We start from the raw sequence: 21300 nt of genomic DNA on the forward strand, positions 1-21300 counted from the left end.
ACTTATCCATGCAGTATATGATTCTATCTCGCTCACTAGTTCAGGAGCCCCTCTACTCATTTGAGCCCAACGTCTGCCCTCATTCTCAAGTTCAATTCTCTCTTTCTCTTTCCTTTTCCCTTTCCTACTCCTCAAGCCTTTTGAAAGCATTTAACGCGGTTTCAATGTCCCCCTTACTGGCGTTTTGCATAATCAGCTTCACAATTTGCGACCTGCCCATTCCTTTCTCAACCTCAATGCCTATAGTCGGATGCAACTTAAGAAGACAGGAGAGACCCCGCCCAGATGGCCAAAGCGCAGCAGCCGATTGCCTCCGCGACTAAAGAAATACTGGGGATCTTCGATTTTTGGACTTCTGGCAGTTCGCTGGCAGCCAGAGGTAACCAGAGGGTCAGCCAGCTAGTTCCGGTCGGGACAGGAAACAGCTGGTCACGTGTGTGGGAAGCCCGAGACAACCCGAAGCTGCCCGAAATTACAAAGTCGAACGCTGGGACAGCCAGCGTAAACGTAAACCAACGCTACCGCCGTGGCAGCAAACAAAACTTTGCGCCGCGTGCGGGTTGGTTTTTTCTACATTGCCCGCTTGAAAATATGTGGCTAGGTTTGCTGAAAAACTAAAGTGATATTCTCGAGCTCAGTGAGTGGGGGAGCTTGGTTTTTTTTTTTGCTAGCCATCCAGCTGCCACTCGGCCCGAGTCTCTCGGCAAGCCCGACTGACGCCTTGCCAAAATTGTTGGCTGCACTTTTATTTTTCTGCCGTGCCGCTTTGTGCCAACGCAGCAGGCCAAACCTTAGGAATAGGTCATGAGTTGCACTGTCGGTGTTGACTCCGTTCACTGCGGCAGCAAGAGATGACATAAGTGCAGAGGTTGCTGGTACTTTCGCAGCTCACGCACCAATCTTCTCCATTGCCTGGATGAAGACGGTGTAGTCATTGTGCCCTGGTGGGTCCTGCAAAAATTTTCTTCAATGAGCCATGTATTCTAGTACAAGCATGCTGGTTGTGAATTTGTTGTGTGCCCGAAAATCTGGTCACTAAAAAGCAAAATTGCCTGACATTATAGAGCCCTGAAATGACTGGTAGTGGTGAATTTTTACATTTGTTGAGTGTGCATGGTGGATGACTACCACAAAACAAGGATCAGGCTAGTCTCAGTGGCTCATGCATTATGGAAACATGTTCTGAAACCAATTTAGTAATGCTGCCGCTGGAGATTTAGTGCTGGAAGAATGTGCAGATAAAGTTTAGCAGTTGGTGTAGGAAAGTGCAACTTGTAAATAACCTTCACAGAACAGAGCAGCATGACTGAGCGCTTAAAGAAGAGGACAAACACAGCATTGAATTTCAACTAACAGACTGTGTGTGTGTGTCTTCACTATGTCCACTTCATTTGTGCTGCTGTCAGCTCGGTCGCATAGCCAGGAGGCTGGGGGGCTGACTAAATTTAGCACATCCCCCCCCCCCAAAAACTTGTCGTGCTGTCACGCACCATCTACCAAAACAACCACCTGCCCCAGAAATCATTCTGAATTTTTTCTACAATTTATTTTGACACCCAAAGGGACACTTGGTGTGAGCATTGCGCACTCGGACTGCCTTTTTATCACACCCATACATCCGGAGCCACATAACCCAGAAAGCCCCATCACAGACAGCACCATCATGGCCACCAAAAGTGTAGATATATATATGTATATATGAGAACTAACAGACAATAATGCCAAGGAGAGTATGGGGGATGTTATTTTTAGTAATTCGGATATAAATGTCAAGAAAGTGAAGTGGACTTTGGAAAAGATAACTTGCCACTGGCAGGGACCGAACCTGCAACCTTCGAATAACGTGTCCGATGCTCTATCAACTGAGCTACAGCAGCGGTCATCCCCCCGTCCACTTTATGGGGTATATATGTGCATTTTAAACTTAGGAGTGTTAGTCAGTACCGTTAGCAGCCAAGACGACTACATCATAACTACTACAAAATAACATCTATATACTTTCCCTGGCTTTCTTATCTGTTCTAATTAATGTTGTGTCTAGTAAAGAAAAACGAGCCCTTAAAATTGCCCTTCTTTCGTTCATTTATAGTTATATATATATAGCTATAACGCAGCATGATTTAAAAGAGGAACGGCATTACACGAAGCAAACATCGCACATATGAACATAGCTGGAGTAGCCACTAATAATTGTATCGTTAATGAGCTTTCGTTAATTGCAATTAATTATCCAACTGGAGAGGTACTATCCTAACAATTAAAGCATCAATGAGGCATTTGTGGCATCTAACTGTGGTACTTTCAGCGACATACTAATTGCGTACTCATTTTTTTCGAAGTGGTAAAGAAACCAAACGAAATACGAAAAATACCACATGGCAGTGCTTCTACATTCATAATAAAGCAGTGCCCTCGAACAAGCTCCCTTTGAATTAGCCAGAATGAAATAACTGAAACAAAAAAAAGAAGAAATCATGACGAAATTTGTGCTTTATCTGTTGCACGTGCCTCGGCCAAAGCAGCATGCCGCGTTTGATGTTAGTTGGGAGCGAGCTGCTATACTGTTCTCATTGTGTAGATAGTGTGTATGGGAGGCTTTATTTTTTTCACCGCAGAACCTGTTACCACAAAAACTGATTGACAAAAACAGAGCAAAGGCTTAAAGGTGCGTTTTGTATCGCCCCAGTTGCCACGTCTTATTCTAATGAGCAGAACGCGAACGTGATGCTTGCCTTGGGAGCTGCAAATGACAACACAAGAAAGGTCACGAAGATTTATCACTCATGGAAGTGTTGCAGAGATGCAGCACATTGACAGTCATTAGAAATTATGAAAACCTGCGAGAAACAGGTAGCTTCAAGAAACAGCTAGTCAGGACTCAATATTTGAGTCTTAACCTTCGTGGGAACGAAGGCATTTATGCTTCTGGCATTTATGGCTTCAAACGCTCAAGCTAACATGTGAAATATGGCTGCCCAGGCACTGATTTCCAAGTCATCAGTTTGGAGGATTTTAAAGGACTCTGCCTTTCACCCATACCACCTTAACCAGCACCAATGCTTGGAAAAAGAGGGACTTGCAGAATCGTCTGGATTTTTCTAATTGAGTCCTCACAAAATTTAATGAATCACCGAACTTTCTTAGCAATGTCATCTGGACAAATGAAGCCAATTTTTGCAGAAACGGCCAGTTAAATCTGGCCATACGGGGTAAAGCGCACTCAACACAACAGTGGTCGTTCAATGTGTGGTGTGGAATTTACGACGGTGGTATAATCGGTCCCATCTTCTTCGATCAGACACTGACTGGACAACATTATGTGGACAAAATCTTTGAAGGAACGGTGGATGGGTTTTGCAGCGAAGTCCCGCTGTCCCGGCTTCCACTTCTGTGATATCAGCAAGATGGTGCACCAGCACACAGCAGCAGCCGAGCACGAAACTGGCTGGATGCGACTTTTCACACACTATGGATTGGAACGCACGGGCCTGTCCATTGGCTGGCTACGTCACCTGATCTCTCTCCATGCAATTTTTTTCTTTGGCGTTACGTAAAATATTTTCTTTACATGACCGAGATGAGACATCAGATGAGCTCAATACAAGGGTAACAGATGTCTGCATCAGAATCCCACTGTCTGTCATCAAGAAAGCCACTGAAGATGTGATAAAGCGCGTGCAGTATTGCCTTGCTGCAGAAGGAGACCTATTCGAGCACGTCCTCTTGGCGGTAGCTAGTGTTCAACAGCGCTTATAAATACACTAATAAAGCAACAGTGAAATCTGACTTCTTCCTTTGTTTTTGTACCCACATCCCAATTGCCAAATTGGAACATTTGGCAGTGGAACATTACTTAATTGAACGCATCGGTTTTGTCTTTTCTTTACACGTAGGTCACTTCTCAGTGTGTTTATTACACTTTTATTTTTTGCCATGAACCTGTTTTTGCAGCACATACTCATTAAAAGTAAAGCCCTCGCTTTAATTTGGCTTTAGTCCGAAGCTAGCTTCTGGCAAGTATAACTGCGCATGCACTCCTTCGATGTGGTGTGAGCAGAACTGGTATTTTGAAATATTTTATGTATATTTCATTTTTTATCACGTTTCGTACGTGATGAGAGCATGGCTTTGACCGCGTTATCAAGGGCCATTTTTATCAAGTGGCTCAGTCAGCCCTTACAGATAGTTAAGAAGTGTGACATATAATTGACAAGAAGGAATCACTCCTAGGCCACGAACCTTGCTGTTGTGGATCTTTCCATACCACTATCAAGGTGATGCATCGTCTCTTGGGGGGTGCAACTACCAAAGCAGTTGCTTTACCAAAGCGTGCTGCTTTATGATGCAGGTGGGAGCAATGTCATGTCGTATTTTTCATATTTTGCAAGACTTCCTTATTATTTGGAAAAAACTAGTACGCAATTAGTACGTCGCTCAAAATACCACAGTGAGGTGTCCTGCGTGGTTGCCTACAAATGCCTCATTGGTGCTTTAAGAATTAGGACAGCACTTTTCGAGTTAGATAATTAATTACAAATACATAATTAAACCTCGTTAACAAAAAATATATTAGTGGATGCTTCAGTGTACTGAGAACACAAGGCACTAGATTTGCTTTGCATAGCACCATTCCTCTTTTTTTTTTAAATCGTGCTGTGTGATAGCTGGAACATCCTGTATGTATCTATGCATGTATGTATATATATATATATATATATATATACATATATATATATATGTATTTATATATATATATATATATATATATATATATAAAGGAAAGGAGATGATTTTAAGGGCTCGTTTTCTTTGTTAGACACAATATTAATGAGAACTAACAGACAATAACGCCAAGGAAAGTATAGGGGCTGTTATCTGTAGTATTTAGAATATAAATGTGAAGAAAGTAAAGTGGACAAAAAGACGACTTGCCGCCAGCAGGGACCGAACCTGCGACCTTCGAATAACACGTCCGATGCTCTACCACTGAGCTACGGCGGCGGTCATCCTCCCGTCCAGTTTGTGGGGTATATATGTTGATTTAAACCTAGGAGTGTTAGTCAGCGCCAATCGCAGCCATGGTGGCGAGTGTGGAACACTCTTTTTTCTGCCTGTTGGCGTCACGTAGCACGTGATCTTTTTGCGAGCTGGCAGCTGACCAATATATATACAGTATATATATATATATATATGTGTGTGTGTGTGTGTACACACACACACACACACACACACACCATGTCCCAGCTAACCTGGACTAAGATTGAAAAAATGACCATGCGCTGTAGGAAAGTTCTACCTGTTGTATATTAGTGGTAGCCGTGTGCACATACAACCTGTATTTATTTCATGACTAAGCCTTAATTATTTAGTTTCTAGTTTTTCAATTTTGTATTCTTGCTCGAATCGGTAAAATATGAACTTTATGTTGTAGGTCGCCTCAAATAACCCCAGAATCGAGCATTTATTTTGTGCTGAAATCTGACTGGTTGTGTTTCCCAGAAAGAACAAAATCGTGCTAAACACGCCGAATATGAAAGAGACACGCGCTTGTGCCCCACTACTCAAGTGCTTCCAAGCGTTCATTAGTTCATACACGGCGGCGTTCATTCTTTGTACAGGGCTGCCTGCTATTTGATGGACGTGCATCAAAACGCATCGCTGACGCGTCCATCATCGACTGTGAAGCCCTCTACAATGTGGTGATGAATGAACGCAGCCATGTATCAACTAAAAAATGCCTGAGTAGCAGTGCGCAAGTGCACGTCTGTTTAATATTTGGTGTGTTTCACGCGCTTTTGTTTTTTCTTGGAAAAAAACAACCAGGCAGATTTCAGCACGAAATAAATGCTTGATTCTGGGGTTATTTGAGGCAACCTACAACATAAAGTTAATATTTTACCGATTCTGCAACAATAAAAAGTTGGAAAATTTATGTAAATGATTACTTAGTGATTATTCATGAAAAAAATACAGGTTGTATGTACACATGACTACCACTAATATACAACAGGTAGAACTTTAGTTCAAGAGCGCATGGTTTTCTTTTAAATCTTGGTACGAGTTATTGTTGACATGCGAACCCCTCCCCCACCCCAAAAAATATTTCTCGCTACACCACAAAATTTTTTGCCATGGATATGCAAGAAATATAGTCTAGGAATCCTTTGTGGTGCCCTTCTTTCACAAAACTTTCATTTAAAGTAATTTTTATTATTGGTATCAAATTGCACAGTTAGAATGATTTCGGCTCTCATTGCTTTTATGCACACCTATTTTGTGGTAAATTTCTGGAGGAAGCCATAAACACCGTATTTACTCGAATGTAATGCGACCACGATTGTAACGCGAGGGGTGACTTGTCAGTGCCAAAAAAAAAAAAAGAACACGAATGTAACGCGAGTAAAGCGGGGGGGAAAAAGTACCTTTATTTGCTGCACATGGTAGTGGCAAAGACATCCCAGTTGCTAAATATAAAGTGAGTTTTGTTCATTCGTCGTTTTCATCACTATCATCGCCGGTGGTCGAGCCCTCTTTGTCACTTTCTTCCTCCCAGATGAGGTCATCCTCCGTGCCATCCATATAGTTCGATATACAGCACTTTTTAAACGCGCGAACTATCATGTCGTGCGGCAGGCCGTACCAAGTGGCGGACACCCACTCGGCAATCTTCGCGGCGCTAGGTCGCTTTATCCTACCCGTAGGTGTCAAAGCCCGATCTTCTCGCATCCATTCTCCGTACAGCTGCCGCATTCTATCCTTGGTTTGTTCAGGCAGACGTCTAATGGCTGCAGCACGGACGTCATACCTTCGGGAATAGTAGCGAGCTGTGTCTGAGTTTCCCGCATCAGCTTCTTCACTTCGGGCGTCAGGTGACCGCGATATGAGTCGAGAACTAGGATGGAGGTGGGGTGGAGGAGCGCACCTGGCCGTCGGCACCACAGTCTTGACCCAGTCAAGCATAAGCGGAGTGTCCATCCAAGCTTTTTCTTGGCAGCGGACAATCACATCCCTGGGGATTAGCTCCTTCGGGATGGTTTTGCACCGGAAAATGACGTATGGCGGCAACTTGCGCCCATCCGCCAAGTAGGCTAGCATCATGGTTAGCGGCGTCTTCTCGTTGCCTGTTGTCCTTATGCGAACTTGGGGGGCACCTGTTTCGCTGACAGTCCTTGACATAGGCATGTCCAAGAAAACGGGAGTCTGGTCCGCATTGCCAATGTGCCCCAACGACATTTGCGACGAGCGGCGCAGGTCGAGCACATAGCGCTGAAACTCCACTAGCTTCGCTTCGCAATCTGCTGGTAGCTTCTGCCTTATCGACGTTGTTCGCCGGAGGGAAAATCCATTTCTTCGCATGAACTTATGTGCCCATCCACGTGAAGCCTTAAAGTTCTCCCGCGGGATCCCCATCTCTCGAGCTACGTCTCGGGCTTTCCACTGAATCAGCTCAACGTTGACCCCCAATAGGCGATTTCGCTGCTCAATCACAAACTCCGCCACATTTTTTTCGAGTTCTGTGTGACGGCCACAACGAGGTCCATGGAAGCCTTTTCGGCTGGGCTCACTCTTGAAGAGCGCTTCACGCTAGAGCCTCCACCCACGGATAGTAGATTCCGCCACATCTAGCCGTCGAACCGCGGCTGAGTTCCCGATTTCCTCAGCCATCAGTATTGCACTTCTCTTAAAGCGGGCATCGTACTGAACTCGTCGTGCTGCCATTTGCTCGAGCCGAAGTCGCGGAAGCACAAAGGAAATCAACCGCCCGCAAAACACATCGCGAACAATAGGATTGGATTGGATTGGATTCGATGTTGCCAGCGTGCATATGTTGCCAGCACAAGGTTGAAAGATCGCTTGGTTTGTCGTAGCCATTTTAAGGAACCAGTGGGACACACCACCAAGGCACGATTTGAGGTGCTTCGATTATAACGCGGACCCCCAAATAACTTGAGAGGTTTTGAAAAAAACTCGCGTTACATTCGAGTAAATACGGTACATTGTTGTACAATGCATAATATAACTAATGCCACAAATCGAACCACATTCCAGTTATCTTAATTGAAACTAGTTTAGATTCCATTTACATGGTATGCTGCAAGATGGTAGGTGAAAATTGTGTATCCCACCTCGGGCTGTGAGCTGTGGCCAGCAGGAGGATCTTCTGCATCATTGGGCGGCTCACTGTAGCTGGCCTTTCCACCTGCTGCTGGCTGACTGGTCCCAGGAGGAGGAGAGGGTGCCCCGATGTCCTGATGTGCCGAACGGCATATAAAATTGCTCTGGTGTACACCCATCTCCAAGTGCAAGTTGACCCAGGTTCCTGCAGTTGGCTGATGTTAGCTCGGGACTGTTTGGGAAAGGGCCACCAAAGGCCCGCTGAACCACTGCCTGGTGCTTGCAGAACGCTCCCTGGTCTCCAGCAAAACAGCTGCATGTTCCTACATCAGCCCTTACCTCATACATCTTATTACCCAAAGAGCTTGGCACCTTGTACACATTTTCTTCAATATGGACTATTGAGTTGGGTGAAATTTCGGGCATTTTTTGGAGCAGGTGCTGGAAGCCAATTCTGTGTGAATTTTCATGATGACTTGTGTGGCACAGAAGCCATGTTTCGAAATACTTTTCCCAATTTTCCATGATGAATTCAATTAAGGCTACTGCGTTGTAAGCTTTGGTCCGGCTGAGAATTGTCTTTGAGGATTCGGACAGATGCCTCAGAATAATTGTTGGTGTTCTGTCCTCTAGTTACGACCCCAGCATGGTACAGTAGCACCCACTCATGTTCGCGGTGAAGGAATGCCTCGACTCTTTGAATGTAGGATGCAGGAGGTAGGGACCGTAAAGATGCTTTGGCTGCCTCAAGCTCAGCGGCATCTTTTGCGTAGAGGATCTGAAACATATGAAAAATAAATATGTATCAGCTGAATTGTATTGATCTTCATGGTATTTTTGTTTTCAATGCAGTCAACCAGTAATTTTAAAAGGCTAGTTTTTGCCTGAAGTTAGGTTGTAAGAAATTAATTCCAGGCCAAATTATTCCAGCATGTTGTGCATGTATTCTGCTAGTGTGACTTTTTTTTTAAACTCACTTTCACTGGCTGTCACTCTGTGGCAAACATTGAACATAATTTACTCATTCATGCAGTGGGATAATCATTCACACTTTTGCTTGATACATTATTTACGACCTTGGACCTCAAAGTGACCCGCATATTTGAATTCCACAATAGTTCTCACATGTCATGTCTCAAGGGGGTACAAACTCTCTGCATGTAGCTGTGGCAGGCAGGCTGTTGTGTGTTACAGAAAGTCTAATTTGAAGTATACAGCCAGCAAAAAGGAATCACTGGTGCCATCATACAGATAATTCAGCTGACACTTGCAAAATAGAAACTGATGCGCTGTCCTTTTAAGAATAAGGCAATTAAAACAGAGTTAACCCACTAACAGACACAAAAACATGAGTTCAGGTACTAAAATTTGAGAAGTGTGAGCTGCCTAACATTTATAAGAAGCCAGAGCATGCAAATAAGAGGTCTCTGCTGTCAAGCATGGGAACCAGCAGTAGGGCTGCCTTGTCTCCTCTCACACCTTCCAATGAGGCCACGTTGCATGTGATGTTGTGATGCCACAGAGGCATGATAACTTGATAAACACCATTTAGACTTCCTAGGGGATCACGAGGGCCTATTATGTGTACAGACTGACAGGAGCATAGGTCGGCAAAAAAATGTGCAGCCCACTCAGGCTTACTCAAGAAATATATTTGGTGCTCAGGGTTGTCTCGGACTCGGCCTCACCAAAATTTTCTTCAGCCGGATTCACTCGGACTCACTAAAATTTTTCTCTACATGAGTCACTCGAACTTAAACTCGCCAAATATGCCCTGTCGGACTTATCAAACTCGATTCATGGATCGATCCAAGTCTGAGTGAGTTGACTCATGAGTCCGTTAGCGTCCAATTAGCATTTTTGCTCTTGGTAACAGTGCTCTTTAATGGCAATTTCTCCCATAATTGCTGCTTTATGTGGTGCCTTTTGATCTCATACCTTCAAATACGAGTTATTAGTAGATGGAATCCGGTAAGGAAATTTTTATTGACACACGACTCACACAAGCTATTTTTATCAAGAACATCTCGTAAAAGGACTGCGGGGGAAATAAAGGCAGCCCCATCAATATCTCACGCCTCTCTTCAGTAAATATTGAGCTGACGTACCAACAATAGTGCATTGAAATATGTGTGAGTTGATTAGTATAAACTTGACTCAACTTAAGAATGATAGTAGCAGTAAAGATGACTAGATAGAACTACAAGTAGACTAAAAAATGTGGAGCTCACGCAGACTCTCTCCTTTTCCTCTCTCTCACTCTTTGAACAAATTTTGCCACAAACCAGTAAATCAACCAGCCTTCTATATATGTTTTTGCTTTAACAGCTAATTATTCTTAACTTGCACTTTTAGGAGGTGGCCATCGCCCTCGCAGTGGCCACCACCGAGGCTGAAGTAGTAATAGTGACTCGCAAGCGGCGATACGTAACTATGCTAACGGCCGGGTCTCCCGAGAGGCGCTGCAAATCCTAACGAATAACGAGCAAAAAATCCGAAACAAAAATGACACTTTCGTTATATGGACGCCCGCACACACAGAAACTCCGCTGGCCGGCAACGAGGCGGCACACGCGGCGGCTCGAGAGCTCACGAACCGAGCCGTTGCGAACGCCGACGCCGCTTCGACCGAGGTCCCATGCGGGGAAGAGTGGGAGTGGGAGGAACGTATGACTAGCTACAATGAAATAACGCAGCACTACAAGCTAGGAAGACGCAAATACCCACCGCCACACAACAGATTAAATAAAAAGCAGGCAGTTGCGTGGCGGCAGCTGCAAACACACACTTACCCAAACCCAGTTATCTTTCGTCTCTGTTACCCTGATCTCTATTTGACAGACAAATGTAAGATGTGCGATGCAAGGGCAACACTGGGCCACATACTATGGGAGTGCTCAAGCTTAGACGACAAAGCACACGGAAACCATGAGGAGGCAGTATCGAACCGCAGGGTGCGCTGGGAGGAGGCTCTGCTCAGCTCCGCAATCGAAGAACAACTTTTGGCCGTCCAGCGCCCGAGCCCAAGGGCTCGCGGCCGATGCCTAGGCCGGGGTTGAGGCCTACCCCAAGTCAAGTTCGCTGGACTTTATAAATAAAGTTATTTCTCTCTCTCTTGCACTTTTAGCTTTACAATTTTTTACCTTCTGGAAGCTTGCTATCAGGTTGTGCCGGTCTTCTTTCTCAAGGCTTCGTGCAGACATCAACCAGCGCCACTCCGCTTGTAGGACATGGAAAATGCAGAGCAGCTGCTTCGCAGAGGGCCAGGCATCGCGAAGTGCGTCCTTTTCTGGGCAAGAGTTGTCACTCATGAATGCTGCAGGAGCCTGCAGGTGAAAAGAATGCAACTAATGTAAGTATAAACCATCCATTTGCTTGATATGTTGGCAGGCCTTATCTAATGAGTTCAAAATGTTGAGTTAATGCTATACTAAATTAGAAATATACTTATTAAAAGGACACTAACGTGAAACTATAGATGAGTTTAGACTAAGAAATGGTTATTTGAGAAGTTCATCATCATTAATATTGTGGTCATATAATTATTATTAGGAGGGAGAATGGTGGTCAACACTTTATCTTTAACTTTGACTTAAACCACAGCTCTTTAACGTCTGTGTGATGTCAGGCATTTCCAAGTATTCGTCTACATAATTTACTAATACAAAAAATGTCCTTTTTCTGTTTGGTGCTCCTTTAATACTGGCATATAGAAGTATGCTCAAAATGGTTAAAGTATTTTCGTTTTCACCCTCAATGTTAAGAATGTTTTTGTGCCTTTTTATGAACAACGCAGTTCAGAGCACCTTATGGCACGAAACTTGCTTCTCTCCATCTAACTGTGCTTTCTCATAGTGCTTGGACTGAACATAAATATTTTCAGCACCTCAGTATCTCAATAGACCTGAAATTTATGCTATTCTATACTGTCAGTGCCAGCACTCTCTATTGCTACAGGCATTGCACAGCACTTCTTCCCTTTTTCCACCCATCTCTAGTGTTTTTACTGGTGTCCTATTAAAAGTGGGCCCTGTTCTAGCTTCTGGGCATGGAGCTGTTGACATTACATTAATTACTGTAGTGTTCACAAATTCATGAATGCGATTTAAAACCAAAGTTCTCATGCATTTCTGAAAGAAAAGCACAAAGTGTGCTCTTGCACCCATAGCACAGTACGTGCCTGCCACAGAGTAAGATTGATGGGTGCACAGAGTTGCATGTGAAATGATTTCTTGCTTTGGAGAGCCAGCTGCTTCGTGGCTAATGTTATAAATACTAGCACAGAAACTTGTTACTAGCTAGCACTCTGAGCAGCATTGCTTGTAGTGGCTTATGCACAGTCATGTCAAATGGCGATTTGGAGAAGCACTAGGTAACGAGACAAGAACACATAATATGTAGACAACAGGTGCAATCGCCAACCTTTGAGGTCATGAAGGCTTTCTGGTTGTGTAAAATTATGTACGCATCTTCGCTGCTGATGGTGCAAGGTAAAAGCAGTGCGAACATGGGGGCACAAGAAAGACACCGGCATTGTGTTGAAGCTGAAACTTTTAGTGGAACCTTTTAGTGGAATTGTGTGCTGTGCGACAAAGTAGCTGCCAAAGCAAAGCAGCTTCCTTCCTGGCAGTGGTTCGAACCACAATGCTTTCCTGCTTGCCTCTGAAGCAAGGGAGGATAGACAGCATGCCTGCTAGTACCTTAGGGGGCCACTCCGTGTGCTCTTTACAAACAGCATACCTCTGTATTATGAGCCATGTGTGCCATGTGTCAAGTGATAATAAGCATGAGCAGCCATAGAGGTTTTAGTACAAAATGCAATGATTTAAAAATAATTGAAAACTAGGTCATGAAATGCTGTGCACAATTTCACATTTGGGTTTAAGAATAATACAAGTGCATATTTGCTATTTATGATTTACTTATTAGAAAAAAAAGGGCTTCTTTATAGAAAGTTTAGCGACGCTTGCACTAGTGGTGCAAGGCTAGGGAAGCAGCAAAGCTGATTGGCATTTGGGTGGTCCTAAAGCCCCTCCATCGCGTCTACTGCCGCTTTTTTAAGTACCGCCATCTATTGTTCGACGACGACGCCCACTTCCGGTTCTGGAAGGAAGTTCTTGAGCCACTTCCTTCCGCTTTTTCCTTCCGCGCATGCATGTGCACACGCGAGAAAGCTCATATTTGCTTCTCCGTTTCGCAAGTGTTGTTGTTGTTTTGAGGTTCGTCGTAAACTGCCTGCCGCCGAGCGAGTTTTCGCTCGGTGTTTCTGCGTCGCGAGGGCATGGGCGGGCATCAGGCGGGCATGGGGCAGGTGCATCAACCGGAAAAGCAGCAGAAACATCATGGCGGCACTTCGGCTTCCGCTATGCGGGGAACCGGTGTAAAGGGAGAGGGGCGGACGAGTTGGCGCTACTTAACCTAGCCGTTGGAAAACGCATGGAGGGGCTTTAGGTGGTCCTGGCTGGCACATATCTGCTATAGTTTACACTTTACCTCTTCCGCCTCATTTCCCTTGTCCCTCGCTTAACCCTTTCCCTCCTCCTCGCTTCTCTTTGTCCTCCCACAGGACTGTGCTACGTTTTACCCTCTCCCATCCTCCTCTCCCTCCTCACCCTCAATTCCCTTTACCACTCTTTGGCTGTAGTGTACTGTACATGGGTATGCTATGCTAGGAGCTGCTTGGCACATGGTTTGCCCTCTCTGGACCGGCACACATCATCCAATAAGATTTAGGTCACATGACTGTTTGTCATGTGATGTTACATGATTTCGGTCATGTGACTACTCATTACCTCCTTTCCCTCTTTCTCACCCTTTACATGTTTCCATCTCAACCTCACTTCCCTTTCCCATCCCCTTGGCAAACTTGCGCCACTCCCGGAACACGTACGCCCGCCAGCGACAGTGGTATTTTACAACACCGGAGAAACTACGCCAACCTACAGCAGCATTGCTGTTGAATTTAAAAAAATTTCTTCGGTTTGCAGTAGACAATCACAACAGATCAATGCTAGTGCTGACCTGGTTTCTCAAAACGGCTCTTTCTTTTTTCTGACACTGCAAAGCTGATTTATTGCGTGTTCATTCATTTAATTTGTTTGTTTCTTTAAGAATGTGTGATTATCATTTTGCTTGGCAAAATCTGACATTAATCACCAGACTGTCTAAAATTTGTACCAGCATCATTACAATTACGATTTCTTCGTTTGGCAACACTAACGTTATTTTCTGTTTTGATTTCAGTATGCCCACATGTGTACCTCGGTTGTTGCCGAAGCACGATGGATATTTGTCCTTTAGAAGTTGGAATGCTGCACGGTAGCGTTCGTGTCGGCGAACTGTGCACGAGAACAGCTATTGGTACTGCCCCAGCCTTGGTAGCCTGTGAGAAGCACAGTTGCCGTGTTGCCCTCTGTGTCGCAGGAAGATGTTGAATCAACAAATATGATGTCCTGTGCTGACTCGAGCCTCTGGGCACGGTGCATGATGGGCGTCACAACCACCACCGCCCAGCAGTCGTTGGAAATACTTGTTTTCAAAACACCTGTGCCTGCATATATCCACAGTGAAAAGTGTTTGTTTTAGAACTGCTTCACCAGCCGCACTCCCATTCTTTTTTGGCAGCGTGCAGAAGCACATGCAATAAGTACAAATGGAACGCTAAGAAATGACAATTGTTTGGGTAGTTTACAACGCAACCAAAAGTACTGTGTTATAAATGCAAATTTGACATTAAATCGTAGTTCAAGTTCATTATGCACGTTGGATATTGTAGTAACTGAACACTGCACAAAAATAGATGTGAAAAAGAAAGCAACCCCACAAGTGATAATTACAGTCAGACGAAGTACAGCACTAGCACCCTAGAAACAAAAGGGAAAAAAAATGCTACATCAACAGCAGCAACAGAAAAGTACAGCATGCAGTAATGTGCAGTAGCAAGAGCTTATGTACTAGTCTGGCAAGGCACGTAATTTTGTCTTAGTTAATGTGTATTGTACAAAATACGTTGCAAATGTACCAGTGTTTGAACATGCTACTTGTGTGCTTGGTTATGTATACAGTGAACTATACTTGTGAGCTGCAACCTATGACAATAAAGCCAAAGTTACTTGAGTAGAGCTACTGCACGTGTCACTGCATCAGAGTAGTCAATACAGCCTCGGCATTACTTTGTTTTCACGATGCAAGTACTAGGTTGAGTCTACAAATTTGTACTGTGGTCAGCCGGCAAATTTTCAGATATGCCGTACATCAAAGCTGTGTGGTTTTATTTTTAGTCTGTCTTCCTCATATGTGATATCTTCAGACATGATCACAATGTCTGCATTGCTCGAAATTGACATCTCAAATGTGTCCCCTCAGGGAGAAATTGAAATGTCACCTGGTTTGTGCTCTGTGAAAGTGCAAGAAAAAAAATCGCATAAAGTGCGTGGATACGTAAGTGGAGGAACAGCTTGAGTGACCAAAGTACAGTTTAATCTGTGTATTTCAGTACGACACTGATACAAAAAGTGTGAATGTTAGCGCCTTTTGTTTAGCAACATTGGCATTCTTATGCCAATGTTGGTTAGATCAATTGTTAGTTAGGTCAATTGGTTAGAAAACTTGTCATGAGCAAGCTTACCTGCGGCTGCATACATGGCTGCCTTCTCCTGTAGCTTTGCCACAGGATTTCCTTCTGGCCCATATTTGTAGTCTTTCCATTCCCCGTGCCACCAGTAGACACTCCTCTTTATGGGATTCACGCTGCTGTTTGCGAGCAGGAGGGGGCCGTCAGGTTGAGCAGCAAGCATAGCCTCATGGTGTCGAATGGCTTCTGCGGGCCCCATGCCAGCATCAAAGTAACACCTGAACGCCTCCTTTGTATCTGGGCTTGCACGGAGCATCCTGAGGGCATCAGCAGATTGGGTGCTACGGTTGTGGTTTTCTGTGAGCCTAATTATGGCTTGCAGAGGAACAGTTCTGCGCAAAAAGGAATCATTTTTCTTGGTGTCCCGATTCAACTTTTTAAATTTTTATGTCCAGTCTGGCAGCACACTGCGTTTCACTGTGATGTGCTTTTTGTATTTCGAGAGTGATGTTGGCACCGCCACACCTTGTGAAAGACCATCCTGAAATAAGAATAAGCAGCCCCTTTTTAGCAATACTAAATCTTTAGCGCAAAACGAGCACGGCGGACAAAGAAACGACGAAGACAGGCGCTAACTTCCAACTATCGTTTATTAAAGCAACACACACATATATACTTGTCACATGTGATTACACAGATATCAGTCAACGCAAAAAGGGGACATTTTTATAAAAAGCAGCAAAACTACGCAGGCGGCAGCGATTGCTAATGGAAGTTGCATCAGCAAGCCATCCATCGCACTAACAAAAAAGGAACTAGATTACTTAAATTCACCCGCACGTGTAGGTCCTGAGTAGTTTTGCTGCTTTTTATAAAAATGTCCCCTTTTTGCGTTGACTGATATCTGTGTAATCACATGTGACAAGTATATATGTGTGTGTTGCTTTAATAAACGATAGCTGGAAGTTAGCGCCTGTCTTCGTCGTTTCTTTGTCCGCCGTGCTCGTTTTGCGCTAAAGATTTAGTATTATGGAATACCAACTAGCCCGCTCTCACACCTTTTTAGCAAGCCATGTCCTCATCGAGTGTTGTTATTGTTGATTTGGAAATCATAATTTCTCTTGAACCGACTGGTTACGCATGCATAGGTAGGTAGGTAAGTGGGTTGGTAGGTATGGTTAGGGTGGTATGGGTGGGTGTTCATAATGCTTTAAATTATGCATGTTGTCTCACTCACTTGGTGCACTTTCTCTCAGTCTTTTGAACAATCCATGATGTGTTGGTCGCAGCGCTGTAACTGCTCATCCATTCCTCTGCGCCTGCCCCATCCGCGATGTCGAGCCTCAGTACCTTCATGTCTTGCGTAGACGCGTCGACATCGTGCACGCAATGCGTTGCATTGAATTTGAAACATGGTTCGCATGGCTAGTAAGCAGCTGCCGCTGGCGTGACGATGTCGGGATCCAGAGAAGCAAAAGAACTGTCGTCGTACTCCTGCTGCATTGCGCGTACACTATCGGAAACAGCAGTAGTTGTTGTTGACCTCTCATCATGGCACATAGCTGACAGCATGGAAGCAGCGATAGAAGAAAAGCGCGGGGTTTTGCCGTCGGTCGAATCGCATTTCAAAACTTCGTTTTCCCGATCTGGCGCGACGTTGTCCAATGTAATCACGTGTTCCCAACTCGCAGTATTGTTTTAATGAACGTGTGATTCTGTAATGTTGTCAAATAGCATGAAGTCGGCGCGCTATTAAGCTATTAACATTTCCAGGGGCATGATAAAGTTTCGGTTTCGGTGCCTGATTTGGGTTAACAAAATCTCCATTTTTGAAAATCTGGTGTCAAAAAAATGTGAGAAAGTGGTGTCAAAAAAGTGTGTCACACGTGTGCGCCTCCAAGTCCTGCAAATTGAAAAAAAAAAAAGAATTTGGGAGGAAAAAAAATACCAATCACGGAGGTCGTCATTTCGCTAGCTTTTTGTGGCGGAAGTCATCGCAGGAGCCAGAGACGCGTAGTTGAGTTAGCAAAAGTTGTTTCAGACTGCTGCAAAAACAAATATTTCCGTTTAAATTAACGAATTCTTGTTAAATAAGCGCTTTTATATACATTGTATTATTTTGAAAAGTCGCCAGCTTTCTGTTTAAACTATTTTCATGGCGGCTTCCGGTCCCTTTAATGTGCGCGTCGTATGAAAACCAGTGCCGCAACTTGAAGCTCGAAGGCTGCGCCTGTCACACACGTTAACAGGTAAGGTTCGCTTATATTTGCGTCAGGTATCACCCAGTCGTGGGACAACGCTGCAAATGCGCCTGAGATGTGCTACGCACCGTAAATGAACTCGCGTACAGCGTGTTTAAGGCGTGATTATATGTCAGAATCCGCTGTGACCGACTTGAACTTCACTGACACTACCATCTTTTGTCTACCGTGCTATGAGTGTTGCAGGCGGCAGCTTTCGCATTTAAATTGACATCATCGACCTTCTACATGTTCTTCAGCCTGACCGAGTGTAACAAGCAGATGAAGTGCGTCATATGTGGTCGCCTGTCGAGGTTGACGCTGCAGCAAACGCGCTATGCGCACAGCGACGTCTACACATGTGTTATGGACAGACGTTTCAGCATTTCGATAAATAACTGTTGCTAAATGTTACTTTCATATGCTTGACAATGATGAACTGCTTGAGCAGTGCCATAAGTAAACTTTTGTATGTGAACGAAAAGTGTGGGCACAGGAGCAGTGAGGCTGAAAAACCCGCTTTATTCCTCCGCACCGGCTCAGGCTGTTGCATCAGCAGCACTGCCCGTATGGATGTGAACTCTCGATACAGGATGTTGTCATTGCACCTTCCAACAAGCATGTCAAATGCCTTGTCACATGCTCACTCTCATTGCCTCAGTGGGTATGGAAGTGACGGCGTGACACAGTTATTCAATCACTTTTCTTTCTGCTTGTTGTGTTGTATAGCACATCCAAAACTCATCCCAATAATGTGGTTTCATTTCAGCAACCACACACACACATCTCAGACAGCATATACGAACTCTTTTGCTGATGTTTCATTTAAGACATTCAGTCACAACTTAGTAATTTTAGGACAGAATGATAGCCTCAATGCTAAGCACGTTGCTCGAGGCAAAAGGCGACCTTTTTATGTAACTTTTCTGCATGTTAGTGCTACAGTACTGCTAATGTCTGTGTTGTACATCCTTCCCTCCCCCCCTTGCGTGTCACCGTTGTGCTCGTGCTTTCATGGCGTTAAAACCAGCCTGCCAACTGGTGCTTTCTGCCACTATGTGAAAACAGAGTGCTGAAAATGCAATTTCAGTAGCAGCTGTGCTTGTATGCATACCTATACGCGCTCACTCATTCTCTGAACATGCTTACAAAGTTGGAATGCACAATTTTTTAGCCCTTGCCATTTGTCCACATGGAGTTTGGGCAGGTGTGAGTGGCCGTGCTGTAGGCATAGGTTGGCAAAAAAATTGGAGCTCACTCAGACTCGCTCAACAAATATATTTTGTTCTGAGGGCTCACTCGAACTGAGACTTGGCAAAATTTTCCTCAAGCATACTTGCTTGGACTCAGACTCACTGAACTTTTTCTCATTCGGACTCGCTCAGACTCACTCACCAACATATTACTCAGCCGGACTTGCTTTACCTGAGTCGAAGTGAGTCTACTCATGAGTCCATTGGCGTAAAAGTTAGCTTTTCCGATCATGGTGTCAATCCCTTTTAACATCAATATACCACACAATCAGCGTTCTACGATACGCCTTTTGATCTTGTACCTTCAAACACTAGTTATCATCATTATCTAGTAAGGATATTTTTGTCAAGAACTTCCCAAGGAGAAGTTTCCAAGGGGAGGTCATGGCACCCCTTCTAGCTCACGCCTCTGATCAATAAATATTGAGGAGGCGCATCAATGCTAGTGTGCTGAGATATGTGTCAATAGACTTGAATATAAACATAAGCCAATGTAAGGCTGACCGTAATGCTGAAGATGAGTAGATAGGACCATAAGTCGGCAACAAAAGGTGGAGCTCACTCGGAATCGCTCACTAAATATATTTTGCTCTAAAGGCGCACTCGGACTCAGACTCACCAACATACTCACCTGGACTCACTCAGACTCACGGCCAGATTCGCGTCTGAGTGAGTTGACTCATGGGTGAGTTTGCTAACCTATGGCTGTAGGTGTAGCATCGTACGTTATTTTTCTAGGGCTGCCGAAACCGCTCACAGGAGGTTTCATGGACGAAATGCCATGGCATTGTGGTAGGTGTGCGTGTACTGTTAAGCGATCAAATGTCTTGCTTAGCAGGAAGCACAGCTTGCCTTCTATACAAAATACTGGCAATAACACCTGGCCAATTCTGGAGTGGAGTGAAAAACAACTGCCAGCATGAGTCATCGCTCAAGTTGACGATTGGCGCTTTTGCAAGAAAGCTGCGCGTTCTCTACATGAGCGTGTGTGCACCCAGAGAACACATACAGAGCAACAGTACATTACCAGGCATGCTGCTGTACGTGATAAAGACAAAATGCTGGGTCAAATGATCAAAATCAATGTAGCAATGCAGAGGGGGCCGAGACGTTCGTATAGGCTCACCTGAGTATATAATGATGCTTCTGTTATGCGCAAACTTGCACTTTCAGCATGTTGGCATTATTTCATTGTACGGTTTCAACTGTACTCGAGACAAACAAGTGGTTGCTTCACACGCTGATATAAACAAATGCGTTGCTTTCTTATGATGCCACGGAGGCCTCAGCGTGCATTGTCTCCCATTTAAAAATATTCGCTGAAATAACTGAACAGTAACAGCTTTTATCACTTACCTTCATCTTAACATTAGTTCAGGTTCAACAAGGACAGGCGCACTCACTTGATCTGTGTCAGCTTTATTAGGTATAGAGATGCAGCTGTACATTTAAACACAGTCAACACCACCTCCAACTTTATTCGAGTGACTGGTGGGTGCATAACACAGTGCATTCCTATTCTCCAAATGTGTTCATTGCACATTGAGCACAAGTATACATAAGCACACACGCACAATATAAATGCAAGGTAAGGCACTGTGGCAGTCACGTTCCGGCATGCTGCAATCATTCAGTGGCCAGCTCTACGTGACTGGTTTTTTTCAACATAAATGGCACAGAAAATTGTACGACATGCGATGACTCGTGCCAAAATCTTCGTCAGCATTGCTGCCTAGCAAAAGTGTCCATCGATGGAAAACGAAAGTTATTACAATGATAGGGGAAAAAATCGCCTCACCTTTCTTCATGCAGCTTGCACCTGATGCTGTATATATTGTCTCTTGTGATGCTCATTTCAGGTGGCGCCACAGGTAAAAGCAACAAATAATCTCCTCTACGCTTCTCTTACCTTAATTGTCTGTTGGATTCATAATCTCGTATGTGAGTGATTTATTGTTACCCTGCTCCATTGGAAAGCACATTACAGGAAGTACACAAGGCACTGGTATATTTATACTAATTACACATATTGGGCAGAGTTGTGCAGATTCAAGATGGCCAACCAATCTTTCTCCAGCAATTATCGATTTTGCTTTTAGGTGATGACATCGTCTTCCAT

The 21300-nt window shown here is 44.3% G+C and overlaps 1 long non-coding RNA gene and 1 other non-coding gene across 2 annotated transcripts; both read right to left on the reverse strand.

The window, feature by feature from the left end:
* Positions 1–759: 759 nt before the first annotated feature.
* Positions 760–11428, reverse strand: LOC119386728 (uncharacterized). Its single transcript, XR_005182358.2, has 3 exons — positions 11259–11428; positions 8127–8893; positions 760–951 (listed from the first exon to the last, which is right to left on the reverse strand). It is a non-coding gene; the product is annotated as an uncharacterized LOC119386728 (long non-coding RNA).
* Positions 4930–5001, reverse strand: Trnat-ugu (transfer RNA threonine (anticodon UGU)). The gene has a single exon. It is a non-coding gene; the product is annotated as a tRNA-Thr (tRNA).
* Positions 11429–21300: the final 9872 nt, after the last annotated feature.

This window comes from Rhipicephalus sanguineus, chromosome 3 (genome assembly GCF_013339695.2).
Source record: "Rhipicephalus sanguineus isolate Rsan-2018 chromosome 3, BIME_Rsan_1.4, whole genome shotgun sequence".
NCBI lineage: Eukaryota > Metazoa > Arthropoda > Arachnida > Ixodida > Ixodidae > Rhipicephalus > Rhipicephalus sanguineus.